This window comes from Balaenoptera borealis (assembly GCF_965194805.1).
Source record: "Balaenoptera borealis genome assembly, chromosome: 14".
In the NCBI taxonomy this organism is placed as follows: Eukaryota; Metazoa; Chordata; class Mammalia; order Artiodactyla; family Balaenopteridae; genus Balaenoptera; species Balaenoptera borealis.
This window is the reverse complement of record NC_138875.1, coordinates 2,299,797-2,313,233: the sequence shown is the minus strand read 5'-3', so window position 1 is coordinate 2,313,233 and position 13,437 is coordinate 2,299,797. Positions and strand designations below refer to the sequence as shown.

Sequence of the window (13,437 nt, the reverse complement as noted above, 5' to 3'; positions counted from 1 at the left end):
AGAAAACCGCTTTCCTGTTTCGCTCAGTGAATCAGTCAGTACAGGAAGGAGTAAAACGGAGAGGATACTGCGACACAAGGGGAGAAGGAACCACCTGCAGGAGACTAGTTATATCCCTGGCGGCCGACAGGTGCCCACGGGAAGCACGTTTTAAGGATGAGGTCACGTCTCCATTGTAGCAACAGTGTGGAATCTCTCCTCTATTTATAAACATACCTTGAAAAACAAGTGATTTAACCAAATACCTCTTTAATAGGATGTTATAAAATGACTTGGGTAGAAATGAAAATTTATGGCTTCCTCTGTTAAAAGGGGTCATACGTTGACCTCCAAGGAGGGCAGGACATTTCCCTGCGCTTCTCCCTTTCCTCTCTCTCCAGCTCTGCTCTGTGCTCCCTCCGCCCATCCATCCTCTCGACGTGAGGCCTCCTTTTCACTGCTAACAAGCGGAGCCTCCAGTTAACCCACGTGTGGGGGAAGAAGCCTCTGCGGAATCCTCACATAGGCTCCAAGTATGGTGTAGGAGGATTAATGATCCATTGACTTGACACCCGTGCACAAATTGCTCTTTTCTGGTTGTATAACTGAAACGTTGTCCTCAGACTCCAAGAGGAAAGTGCTTGTGGTGTAAGGATGGAAAGGAAAAGCAGCCTTCTAACCAGGACACCGTGAGAGCTCGTGGCGCATGTGAGTCTGGACACAATGGGAGCCTTTCACACTTCAGGGCAATCCAAATGTCAAATAATTCTGGAAGCATAATGTGTGGCTTGTTAACCCCCGTGAACGTCTTCATGCTTTTGTGCGCTGAGGAAGAGGCCGTTGGAGCAGGGGACAGTGAGAGGGGGCGTCTGTTCAGAGCCCCTCCCGCCCGCGTGTTTGCCCTGCGGCACCCGGAGCTGGCCGGGCACACACGCCGCCGCAGAGCCGGTTCCAGACCCAGGGCGCCGGGCCCAGCATCCTCCAGGGGCCAGAGACGTTCTACCAAGTTCACAGTCAGGGACCATGGAGTGCTTTGGTTCAGTTACTGATTAATCACCATAACAATGTGCTCATGATTCAAGTATAAAATACCCTTACAGATCAATGAGAAGGCAGCCCGATGTCTCCACCCCAACAAAAAAAAATGGTCAAAGATCCAAGCAAGTATTCACAAAAGAAAAACTGGAAAGGACAGTGAACAAATATAAGAAGTCCAGCCTCACAAATTGCTAAAGAAATGCGAAATAAGAACATGGTAACGTGCGCCTTGTGGCTGCACAAGATGGGAAGGATTTTTCTCCCCTAAATGGTGACGCTTTGTGTTCCTGAAGATTCCGGAAGCAGGCACATGGATGTGCTGCTGGTGGGAACACAAGTGGGCCGTGCTTTCTGGAGTGTGATTTGCCCTCATCTGTACAGACAGAGGCTCGGCTCCAGCGAGGTCACGTCCGCGTCGCCGCTCACCCTTAGGAGGATTCGTGCGTAAGTGTGACATGGCATTTCTCCATCACCACGCTTTCCAGGAGGTGGAAGCTCAGAAATAACCTCGATGCTGGAGGACAGGACTCCCAGGCACTGCGGTGGCTCTGTCTCGTCTCCCTTCCGCCCACGGGAATGGGACTTGGTTATGCTTGTAGTTGTCTTTTTCTTTCTGGATTCCTGTGCACCAAACGGAATTAATCATTATTCCGGCTTCATGAAACATTGTCATGGTTAGCCCATGCCTGGCGCTTTTATAAATTTGTGCCTTTGTGATAATGTAATGAACACCTAGGAGCCCACCACTGCACATGAACGCTTGAACTTGGCAATAACTGAGTCTATGTGACTCCCTCCCCGCTCCTGGCTGGCCAGACCCCCTGTTCTTCTTCCCTTGTGCTCATTTTTACATTGTATTACATCACATTATACTATATATGGATGTATATAATATTCCAGAAAATAGACTTCTAACTTTGCAGAAAATGTGCCATGCTCATGACATCTTTGAAACTTACTTTACTCACTGAATATTTACTGCCGAGATTCATCCATGTCGTGGCATGTTGCTGTAATGTCTTCCTTTTCACTGCTTCTGTTTTCTTATGATACCATAATTTATTAATCCATGTTCCTATTGATGAGTATGTGAAACTTTCCCAGGTTTCTGCTCCTGAGAGCAAACACAGCATTCCCATGTACATCTGCTGGTGGTGTACCTTTGCAGTTTTTCTCTGTTGTGTTCGTTTCCTGGGGCTGTCATCACAAAGTACCACAAACTGGGCTGCATAAAGCAACAGAAATTTATTATCTCACGGTCCAGAGGTCAGAAGCCTGAAGTCAAGGTGTTGGCCGGGCCATGCCCGATGGGAGGAAGGATCCTTCCTCGTTCTCCCAGCTTCTGGGGGTTCCTGGCGATCTGTGATTCCATTTACATAACATTTTTTAGATGACAACGTTTTAGAAATGGAGAACGGATTAGTGGTTGTCAGGGGTGAGAGATGGGGGAGGGGAAGGTAGGTGGGCTGGAAAAGGGATCCTTGTGGTATTGGGTCTATTCAGTGTGGGGCTGGCGGATATACAGACTATGACGTGATAAAATCGTATGGAACTCAGTACACACGCAAATGAATGTAAGTAAAACTGGGGCATCTGAGTAAGATCGCTGCATGGCATATTCTGGTTGTGACTGTTGTGCTAGCCTTTTGCAAAATGTTAGTGTTTAGGATTTAAAAGGGAATTTATTTCCCCCTATGTTTGTTTATATCTTTTTGGAAGAATTGTTTGCCATAAATACTAAGTAAGCAAATAAATATATAAGCAAATCTGTTGCCCCTCCCCCAGGGCTGCTGCGGGGACCTGCTCGTCATTAAACCAGCGGCTGCAGGAGCAAATCCATGCTTAGTGGGTGGAGCGCCTGCCCCCCTGACTTTTAATTAGGGCCTCAGATCAATACCGCTGCTTGTGTTTCCCTTCCCACAGCAGCTTCGTATGTGCGGCATTTCTCTTTAGAGTAGCAGGGACATGCCTGGCACTGCCCCTCAGGTTCAGCCGCCCACGAGGACAGCCGCCCATCTAGATGAGAACCACCCCGGCACCGCCCAAGTTCAAGTACATGAACCCACCCAATCTGGGGACAAGCCCTCCAACTGGTGTTTCCAATGCAGTCATAAATGGATATAAACTTCATTTTATTTGCAAGAGTATCTCCTTCTGGTGCACATAAGCAGCTATGACTCCCTTCTTTCCTGTCTGTTTTGCACGTGTTACACCAGCGGGGCGTGAGGAGGAAATGCAGGGGGAGGAAAGACACCTGAAGCGAGGCCTCGGTTGGTGTTGGTCACTCAGGTCCGGAGTCTCCCGGGGAGCTTGGCCTGCCCCACCACCATCCTAAACCCTCCCCGTGTTTGTAGAATAAAGTTCGGGGGAAACCAGCAGCCCCTCTCAGTGTCCAGACACCAGGCAGGGAAAGCCCTGAGCTGGAGGAGGGAGGTGGTCTAGGCTTGGAGGCCGCCGCGCGGCAGAGGGCAGGGGTTCTCCAGCCTGGCCTGACCGCAGCCCAGGTGGCTCAGGCTCAGGACCAGGATACGAGCCTGGGGGAGGCGCTCCATCAGACGGAGGAAGAGAGCACTCACCGTCTGCCTTCTGCATCCGGCCACGGGAGCATTTCCCACAAACCACATCAGCCGTCTCAACTGCACGAGCCCGGATACCAAACCTCGGCTTCACAGTTGAAGAAGTAGTCTTAGAGGGGCCGTCCCACCGGCCCCAGATCCTGCAGAGCCAAGACGTGGCTGAGCCCATGCACAGTAGTAAATGATGGTCCTGGGAGCTGAGTCGCCCTGGCAACGCTGCCGCTGCTGGGTCAGTGATGCCCCCGTGGCCCCTGAAGCAGCCGCCAGCTCCCCCTCCAGCCGGCCCAGCTCCTCTCTCCGCAGCCAGCGCTGCTTGTCTGTCTGTCCTGCTACTTCTCTTCCCCTGTGTGGCTGCGAGGTGAAGGAAGCTGGGTCCCTCTCATAGAGTGAAACGCCTGCCCTCCAGGGCGACGACTGCTAGATGCCCAGAGGCCCCGCTTTTGCTGCTATTGGGAGTTTTGTGTTTTTATTTCCATGTTTGAGGTCCCGTTTCAGATGACGGTGGTCAACAGAAATAGTCATGCTATATCCACGGCAGTGCTCGGTTTATGCCGGGCTTTACTCGGTTAAAATAAAACACTGTTCACTGGCTACAGGATTCACCTTCCGTCTTCACCTTTCAGCACTTCTGACCTCTGTCGTGGCCCCAGGCCGACAAGCCCTAACTTTTATTTTTGCCACAGCACGAGGCATGTGTGAAACTTCTGACTAAAGGTGTTCAGGCAGAATCCAGCATCTCATCCATCTGAGGCTTCCTGGGTTCCCTCTTCTTTTTTTTTTTTTTTTTTAATTTATTTATTTATTTTTGGCTGTGTTGGGTCTTTGTTGCTGCACGCGGGCTTTCTCTAGTTGCGGTGAACGGGGGCTACTCTTCATTGTGGCGCATGGGCTTCTCACTGCGGTAGCTTCTCGTTGCGGAGCACGGGCTCTAGGTGTGTGGCCTTCAGTAGTTGTGGCACGCGGGCTCAGTAGTTGTGGCTTGTGGGCTCAGTAGTTGTGGCACGTGGACTCAGTAGTTGTGGCTTGAGGGCTCTAGAGCGCAGGCTCAGTAGTTGTGGCACACGGGCTCAGTAGTTGTGGCATGCAGGCTCAGTTGTGGCACAGGGCTCAGTAGTTGTGGTGCATGGGCTCAGTAGTTGTGGCTTGCGGGCTCTAGAGCGCAGGCTCAGTAGTTGTGGCGCATGGGCTTAGCTGCTCCACGGCATGTGGGATCCTCCCGGACCAGGGCTCCAACCCGTGTCCCCTGCATCAGCAGGCAGATTCTTAACGGCTGCGCCACCAGGGAAGCCTGGGTTCCATCTTGACTTCTCTGCTTTGCCCGTTTGGAGCTATGCCTTCCTGGTTCCAGTACGTTTGCAATCACTTACCCTGACTGTCCCCTGGTGTCCCGTCCCCCAGGGTCTGAGTCCAGCTTGTGTCCTCCCTGTGCCCTCTCTCTAACTTACGGCCTCCGGCTGCAGCCTGGTCCCCCCGCGCCGGAGTGGGCCCATCCCGCACAGCCCTGCTCCAGGCCAGCGGCGCCCCCTACACACGCTCTCTCTTCGGCTCCTCATCTCCAGTCTGTTGTTTGGTGTCGCCCCGTAGCCGGTGTTAATAAGCGTATCCGGTGTCTCTCTGTGGTGCCGGTGCCCTGAAGCTCGAGCCCCTCTCGTACGGGCTCCTCTGCCCTCGTCCTCAGCACCCCCCCTGCCCCACTTCACTCCAGCCGCCGGGCCGCATGCGGGCTCCGTCACGCTCTGCGGAGCTGCAGCCGGATGGCGCCCTGCCTCGGGGGCAAACCACACACCCTCCCACGTTCACAACCCAGCAGTGCGGGTGTCAGAGGCCAGACACCGGGCTTGTTGATCAAGTCCATCCGGTACGAGTGGCGTCCGTGCTCTAAGTGACTGGCAGGTCCTCGGATTGGCTGCTTGTCCTAAGGAGCAAGAGACATTTCTGGTAGGAAGGGCCAAGTAGAAGTCCCCCGAACGGACCCAGTTTCCTTTCAGCCCCCAACCCAGTGACTCTGGAGCAAAGCCGCGTTCCTGGAAGGGCCGCCCAAGGTCAGGGTCCCCGCCGAGGACGGGATGCAGGCGATGTGTCCCCTCACATCTCTGTTCAAATCGTTTGTCCTGCAAAAACAAACAAAAAGGAAACGAAACAGAACAAAGCACCGGGTGTATCGTGGTGAGGGACTGCGGACGAGCGTGGTGAAGCCCACGGTCTCGGGGACTGTGACCCTGCCCCTCCTGTCAGCCAGGGGCGCCTGCGCAGTGGGCCAGGCCCGGAGTAGCCGCGGCGACGGCGAAGGAGGGCAGCCCGGCTGGCGCAGCAGGGCTCTTCCTGCCACTGCAGGGCACCCCCCGGGCCGCTCACAGCGCCCACGCTGAGACGCCACTGAGGGACCAGCCACGGGGCTCCCCGTGGCCTCCCGGCGGCAGCCTGGGCAGACCGGACTCCTTCCCGCCTGGCAGGGACAGCGGGAAGGGACACCCTCCTGGACCCCAAGGGCCAGGAATGGACTCCAGTTCCGCACGGTGCCGCCCTAGGGCTTCTGAGGAGCGCGCTCATGCCGGGGAAGCTCCCCCACCCAGACGGGCAGGTGCGGTGACGTCCCCACGAGCGCTCCTGCCCTCAGCCGGGCAGGGGGCTCGGGGAAGGCCCCGGGGCGTGCACGGTGGCCCCAGCTGGAGACTAGCTCCCCGCGTTGGCCTCCCTTCTCTGTTCTGCTCCCTGGGGCCCCGTTCCCAGATACGCCCCCGGCACACAGGGCTCCGCTTTTGGTAGAGGCGGGCCAGGACCCCTCTCCTCCCCAGATGCTCAGTATATGGAAACGAGGACGTGCTAGGAGGAGTCCCCTCGTGCATCACTGATTGAGGAAAGCAAATTCTCCCGTCAGCCTTTCCCGGCCTTGCCTGAAATTTCGAAGGCTACACGGCGTCATGCGCCTCGCCTACTTTTTTGACGCTCTCCTTTTACCGCCAGGGAAATTGCCGGTCACTGAAAGGATGAGGTCCTCTGGACAGTCGAAGAGCATAAGCCTCTGAAGAAGGGAGAGAAACGAGAAGGAAGGCAGGCTTCCAGGCAGGCCAGGGGCGCGTCCAGGAAGCGGGGAGGGGCGAGCGGAGCCAGGTCGGAACTCGCTCAGCAGCCAACATGGTTGCCCAGAGCCCAGAGGCTTAGAAAGTGGCCTGTCGGGCGCAACAAGGGCTGACCTTCGCTGAAGGCCGTCCACGTGCCCAGTGCTGTGTAAGGCTCTTACACACACCGTTTACACGTCACAACAACCTCTGAGGGAGGCAGACGGGAAGCAAGGCAAGGGCGATCCTTCAGCCCGTTGGCTTTTCCAACACGCAGAGCTCGGCGGTCCAGCTCCGGGGCTGGGCTCTCAGGTCACACTTGGGCTGTTGACGTTACTGTCTAAAGGGACGGCGATTGTCTCATTCTAGACTGGACTTTTCACTGAAGTTTTTTCATTGCGTTTTATTCGTATTCACTTCTGTTCCTAAACGTGTTCAGCCCAACACCAACACACAAAGTGCAAGGTTGTCACAGTTGCCTCAGATGGGCTTGTGATTTTCTACCTACAACTTTGCTGTCTGTTTCATACCTTAGCTGAGGATAAAGCGAAAGCTTCAGTTTCCTTCCTCTTGTGGTGAAATGTCAGACATATCCCTCAACTTTTGTGGACTTCTTAATGTAGCCATTTCCTGTGTCTTAAAGGTAAGTTTCAAGGCTTCCCTGGTGGCGCGGTGGTTAAGAACCCACCTGCCAATGCAGGGGACACGGGTTCGAGCCCTGGTCTGGGAAGATCCCACATGCCGTGGAGCAACTAAGCCCGCAAGCCACAACTCCTGAGTCTGTGCTCTAGAGCCCACGAGCCACAACTACTGAAGCCTGCACGCCTAGAGCCCGTGCTCTGCAACAAGAGAAGCCACCTCAATGAGAAGCCCGCACACTGCAACGAAGAGTAGCCCCCGCTCGCCGCAACTAGAGAAAGCCGGCATGCAGCAACGAAGACCCAACACAGCCAAAAATTAAATAAATAAATAAAATAAATACATTTATTTAGAAAAAGGTAAGTTTCAAAAAATCTTTGAATCATAAAAGTGTTAGAACTAGCGAGAACATTAGCAACCACTTGCTTTATGTTAATAAACTGAGTCTCAAAGAAGTTAAGTGCCTTACACCATGAGTAAATATAAGTCACCATAAGAACTCTGGCCTCCTGTCTCCCATTCATTGGTGTCACTATACAGAACATCTCTTGGAAAGATCTGGTATGCAATAGAAAGTTGCATCGTCTTTGCTACACGTCATTGGAAATTAAAACTCACCTTTGGTATAGTCAGCACGTCTAAAGTTATGCTATTAACAAGACCTACCTCTGGGAGCAGTAGGTATTGTTGCTGTCAACTGAAAGAAAAAGCTCACAGCATAAGAGCTGTGAGTTTAAGTTTTATTCAGGGTCTTACTGAGGACGATAGCCTGGGAGACAGCCTCTCAGGAGCTCTGAGTAAACTGCTCTGAAGAGTCTGGGGGAGAGTACGGTGCTTGGGCTCAAGCATCAAGTACACATCTTGGTGAAACACTACTTACCGCTAGTCACAACGAACACGCATCTCAAGTTAATGATTTTAGCGCTTTTCCATGTACGGGAAGATGCAAGAATCTGAGTTCATTAAAATTCTTGCTGAAATACACTTTTGCCTGTCTAAGGGGCCTGCTTGTCCATGCACAGAGCATCCTGTTACCATCATTCCCTCCGTCTGAGGCAGAGGATACTGCTGGTCAGCGGCTGTAGTGGGTTAACCCTTGCAGAATTGCACAAAGCTCTCTCTTCTTCTTTGTTTACATTATGTATGTTATGTATGTTAAGGTATTGTTATGGACTGAACATGTGTGTCCCCCCCAAAATTCGTGTGTAGAAACCCAACCCCCCGTGTGATGGTGTTAGGAGGTGAGGCCTGTTGGAGGAGATTAGGTCATGAAGGTGGGGCCCTCGTGGTGGGATTAGTGCCCTTGTAAATGAGGCCCCAGAGAGCTCCCTCGCCCCTTCTGTCACGTGAGGACACAGCAAGAGGATGGCCGTCTGCAACTCAGAGGAGAGCTTCCCCAGAGCCCGACCACGCTCTCACCTGACCTCAGGCTTTCAGCCTCCGGAACCGTGAGAAATAAATGTCTGCTGTTTATGAGACGTGCAGCCTATGGTGCTTTGTTATAGCAGCCTGAATGGACTGAGGTATGAACAAAACTGGGAAATAAATATAATTGAAGTCTGCATGTTGGGTTCCCCAGGCAGACAGTGCTGAATGAATGTTGGTGTGTGTTAAGCCTCCTGCACCAGGGGTCATGATAGTCCATCCGTTTGAAAGTACAGACATCTAACCGAGGCTGCAGACTATGAGACGTGAGCGTCCGTGGATACTATGAGGGTTGTTTAGCTTTAATCATATGTCCACAGAAATGATTCTATGTTATTGCTGCGTTTTCACTTTAATTGGGAGATTTAAATAATATACCCCAAAATGTTGTATGGATACAACAGATGGTATAGGAAATAATGTTAGGCGACACCCCAACAAATATGTTTTATTTAAATACCTCTGTGTTTCTTTCATATGCATTAAACTGTAGTGTACAGCACATATTGATTAAAACGCTGGCACCCAAAATAAAGTCAACCTCAACATCAAGAAAACAAGCAGCCCACTTTTAAAACTGGGCAAAGCTCTGAATAGTTACCTCATGAAGGAGGATATGCAGACGGCAAGTGAGCATGTGAAGAGATGCTCTGAATCGTATGTCACTAGAGAATTGCAAATGAAAACAGCAGTGAGATACCAGGACACTCCAATCAGAACACTGACAGCACCAAATGCTGGCGAGGATGTGGAGCAACAGGAACTCCATTCACTGCTGGTGGGGACGCACAAGGGTGCCGCCACTTTGGAAGACAGTTTGGCAGTTCCTCATCAAACTTAAGATGATCCAGCAAGCACACTCCTTGGTATTTACCCAAAGGAGGTGAAAGCTTTAATGTTCACACAAAAATCTGCAGGATGTTTATAGCAGCTTTATTCATAGTCGTGAAAACTTGGAAACAAACAAGATGTCCTTCAGCAGGTGAATGGATACGTAAACTGTGGTTCATCCAGACAATGGAGTGTTACTCAGCACTAAAAAGAAATGAGCTATCAAGCCACAGAAAAGACACGGAGGAATCTTAAATGCACATGGCTAACAGAAAGAAGCCAGTCTGAACAGGATACATACTGTATGATTCTGACTATATGACATTCTGGAAAAGGCAATATAGAGACAGTAAAAAGAGCAGTGTCGGCCAGGGGTTCGAGGCGGGTGGGGAGAGGGGTGATTAGGTAGAACACAGAGAAATTTGAGGGCAGTGAAACTAATCTCTGTGATACTGTAATGGTGGATACATAACAGACATTTGTTAAAACCCATAGAACTGTACAGAAATGAACCTTAAATTATGAAATTTGGTTAATGTATCAATATTGGTTCATTAATTGCATCCAATGTAACATACTAATGCAAGGTCTTATTAATAGGAGAAAGTGTGTATATTGGGGGGAGGGTACGTGGGAACTCCCTGTACCAGATGCTCAATTTTTCTGAAAATGTAAAACTGTTCAAAAATCAACTGTTAATTTAAAAAACCCTCAGGTGCTCGCCTCGGCAGCACATGTACTAAAATTGGAACGATACAGAGACGATTAGCATGGCCCCTGAGGAAGGATGACGCGCAAATTCCTGAAGCGTTCCATATTAAAAAAAAAAAACAAAAACAAAAAAAAAAAACTCCTCAGAGTTGTTGCTCAATGAATATCGTTATTACAAGCGTCCAGTACGTGCCAATCACCGCTTCAGCGCTGGAGGTCAGGCCTGTATCATGAACGGCCCGGGTCTGCGCTGCGGCGGGGAGAGTGCAGGCGGCGGGACCTGCCACCAGGTGGCGCTCCTCCTCCCCGACTCTGTCTGATTTCTTCTTCATTTTCTCCATTCTGCTCCTGTCTTTTCCTTCTTTCCCTTCCGTGTGTACACTGCCATCCCTGGATCTAGTCACCTGGGGATGGAACCCAGCCTCGCCGTTTCCACGAGGGCGGCCTCCACCTTGGCGGGGGGCGCGGGGAGCTCAGGTGCCCCGGCGGCACGTCGCAGCCTCTGGGTCCCGGCGCCGGTGGGAAGTGATGGTGACCGGCCAGGGCGCTGGCTGAGCGCGCGAGCCTGCTCCCCCTGCATCTGTCCCGGGCCCGGATCCCCTTCCCTGTTCCTCCCACCCCGCCTCTGCCTGTGTGATGAATCTCCAGACCCTGCAGCTCACCCGCCGAGACCCGGCCTCGCCCCCGGCTCCCCAGCCCGGGGTGGGGCGTTCACACCCGGACCACCCCGGGCTGGTCCCCAGCCTCACGGGCCTTGCCTCCCCTACAGATCTCCCCGCCTGGGGAAGCGGATTCGACAATCCAAAACCTAGCGGGGGAGACCGACTCTGCGCTAAGAGACCGGACAGCATCAAAGTGATGGTGTGACTGTGTGGCTGGGGGCGGGGTGGGGACGACGCGCTGGATGCGACAGAGGGAGGGCAGCCAGCGGGCCCAGAGCGGGGACGCCCAGGTCAGGACACCGCAGCGCGGGGGACACAGGCTTGGGGCTGGGGAGGGGTCTCCGGGGGAATTAGAAAGGATCACGATGAACAACTTGGATTCTTCTTGCGATAGGGGAAAAGGCTGGTCCACGAAATTATGTTAGAATTAAAACGTGCATTTCTCACATGACAAACCAAAATGGGCCACAGAATGGAAAGGCGTTTATAACACATTTACCTGATAAAATATTAGTATTCGGAATATATAAAGAATTACTATAGATCTTATAGGAAAAGACATAAACCTAATACTTAAAATAGGCAAAAATAAAAACAGGCAAATCAGTGAAGAGGAAAAACAAGGGAAGAAAAGTTCAACCTCACTAGAAATTAGGAAAACTCAAATAAGACCCCACAGGTTGACAAAAATTAAGCAGTCTGGTCATACCGGACGGTTATGAGGGTGTTTTCAGACGCCGCTGGTAGGAATGCAGGTTATCGCGCAGTCACACCAGGAATCGTTTTAATCTCAGTAACTCCACTCCTACAGCCCAGCATACTTATGTACACATGTACAAGAATGTTCAGAGCTATTTGTAATCATAAAAAAAATAAGAAATAGCCTAAGTTTCACCAACAGGATAGATAAGAAAATTTAATATAGTTATATAACAGAACTGTTTACAGCAGTGAAAAGGAACAAGATACATATCCCATCACAATATAGAAAGAGAAAATAGATGCACAAAGATACATACATTCACAGGCACTGGGGCTGGCTGTGTTTAGGGCTCAGGGCAAATGGGGTGGGATGTGCCCTCCCTTTAAACATGGCTGGTTCTGTGGGCCCGGCCTCCCAGGGAGGGGCGGCCACTGAGCCTCATCGTGAAGCTGGGGTCTGAGTCTGCTAGTGAATCACGAGTACATTTTCGTTTTTCTTACAGCCCACAGTAACGCTCACACCTGTGATCAGCGGGCAAACAGGACACCCCGACCCCTGACCCCTGGAAGTGTCCTGCTCAAGGGCCACCGACTTTTAACTGTTATCCAACAGACTCTCCCTGGGAAAAAAAAAAAAGTGTTTGATGGTGTTTGGTTGAAATACAGAGCAGTCACAGAGTTAAAACTGCTCGGGACCTCAGAGAGACACTAGTTCAACTTTCTCATTTTACGGTCTGAGACCTGGAAAGGTAAGGCAATTTTCCTGGGCTCACACAGCCTGTCACCTCTGTTTTCTGTCAGCAACTCTGAGGAATCTCTGGGAGAAAATGTGTGGGAAGTTTTTAAGCCATCGTTCTTTCTTCCGGTGTCTTAGTCTCCTCACTGATGGCAAACCTGATTTTCCCGCTGTGCCAGCCCATCACTGCTGCTCATCAGGAACCACAGCCGCTTTCCTTATTGTCCAGGACACTCTCCCCCTGCACTCATCGTCTGCTTCCTTGCTTGAGTGGTGTTTGAATAACGTCGTTCCTTACTTCACGTCAGCTGACTGTGCTTTTTGAAATCATGCTCTTGGTAGCTCCCTAGTTTACCCCTAACCCACCCCCCGGTCGCTTCCTTGCCTGCGCTCACACCATCCCGTCCGTGTGGGCCTGTGCCTGTTTTCTTGGGCTACTGAGTGCTTCTTGAGAAAGTCGTGAGACAGGCTGATCGGTGTTACTACGGTTCTAGCTTATACCTAGTAACCATTTTATGTATCTACTTATAAGTTATTATTTCTATTATCATGTTATTTCAATTATCTTAGGGGCCAAACTATACACCTAGTAACCATTTTATTTACTTATCATAAGTTATTATTTCTATTATATTATTTCAATTTTCTTAGGTGCCGAACTATACACCTAGTAACCATTTTATCTACTTATCATAAGTTATTATTATTTCTATTATCATAATATTTCGATTTTCTTAGGTGCCAAACTGAGTCGGTTTATTTCTGAAAGTACTCCAGGCAGTTTCAGCTTCAGGCAGATTTCAGAGTCTAGTTCAGTTTGGAATCTGTGAATTCAAGCAACTCTGGAGTGAACTCAGATTCCCACCCCCCAATCTCAGCTTCTCGAACGGCGAGGTATGTACTTAACTTGCTCATCTGGTGTGGGAAGGAGCACAGGGCTCTGGGTACCTAGAGCCCTGCTTTCCGATCTGAACTGTGTGACCTTAGGCAAGTTATTTAACCTCTTTCGACGGACTTTTGTAAAATGGGAGTCTACACTTCTATTCCTGGGACAACTGAAAGAGATTAAACGTGTAAAT

At 51.0% G+C, this 13,437-nt stretch overlaps 1 long non-coding RNA gene across 2 annotated transcripts; it reads right to left on the bottom strand.

The window, feature by feature from the left end:
• Positions 1-229: 229 nt before the first annotated feature.
• On the bottom strand, positions 230-9,239 carry LOC309611160. 2 transcript variants are annotated; one of them, XR_014234365.1, is made up of 2 exons: positions 1,977-9,239; positions 230-1,638 (listed from the first exon to the last, which is right to left on the bottom strand). It is a non-coding gene; the product is annotated as an uncharacterized lncRNA (long non-coding RNA). The 2 variants fall into 2 exon arrangements; XR_014234366.1 differs by having other exon boundaries at positions 1,986-9,239.
• Positions 9,240-13,437: the final 4,198 nt, after the last annotated feature.